We start from the raw sequence: 1,002 nt of genomic DNA, 5'->3' as shown, positions 1-1,002 counted from the left end.
TTTTAGTAGAGACGGGGTTTCACCGTGTTAGCCAGGATGGTCTCGATCTCCTGACCTTGTGATCCGCCCATCTCGGCCTCCCAAAGTGCTGGGATTACAGGCTTGAGCCACCGCGCCCGGCCTCAAAGACTTTTTTTTAATACTGGGGATAGGAAAACAGAATCTGACAGACTCAGAGGCAGAGTCTATGAGAACTCAACCTCATTGCCTCCCTGGGCTGCTCCACAGCGGCCCTGGGCTCAGTGGCAGGGGTTACTGCGCTGAATTGAGTTCCCGCCTGAGCCCTCAAAAGCTTCAAAGGTAGAATAATTCCAGGGAGTTTTATGCTTAGAGTTGCCCAGCAAAGGACTGCACGACCCCAGAAGGAGGTGGGGATGAGGCTGGAGGAGCTGGAGGGGACTGGAGCGGATCCGCACAGAGGAATCGGCATTTCCTCCAGTCCTCTGCCCACTCAGGGCTGTGACTTTCGCCGTGCTGCCACGGCCAGTGCCCAGCTCTGCCTGCAGGGTGAGGGTTGGGGCTCAGGTTTCCTCAGAGCCCTCCCAGGAGGGGCGGGTGATGAAGGAGGTGGGACTGTGGGGCTAGGCGGGGCCTGCTTTCCATTCACCTGTCCCAGAGGTAGAGAGAAAGCTGCGCTCCCCAGGGCAACCGTCACAGGATGTGGCTGGCAGTGATGGGCCGGCCCCCTCCTCGGGCCTTCTGAACCCTCCCCAGGGTGGCGGGGGGGGGGGGGGGGTTCCTGGGGGGGGGGCCACTGCTGGGGTAGGTGGGGCAGACTTAGCGGCAGGGGGCTTGTGAATGCCTGGGTTCAGCTCCCCACTCCACCCATCCTGGCTGTGTGACCTCAGGCAAACCACTCAACATCTCTGAGCCTTTGTTTGCTGTAAGTTGGTCTGTAGAATGTGTGGGCAGTAGTGGGTAGCTCGCAGGTAGTGGTGAGGGTCAGAGGGTTGGCAGTAAATGCCCCCATCATTGGTAGATTAATCACTGCAGGTAAGAGCA

Source organism: Piliocolobus tephrosceles, chromosome 13 (genome assembly GCF_002776525.5).
Source record: "Piliocolobus tephrosceles isolate RC106 chromosome 13, ASM277652v3, whole genome shotgun sequence".
Lineage (NCBI taxonomy): Eukaryota > Metazoa > Chordata > Mammalia > Primates > Cercopithecidae > Piliocolobus > Piliocolobus tephrosceles.
This window is presented reverse-complemented; position numbering follows the sequence as displayed.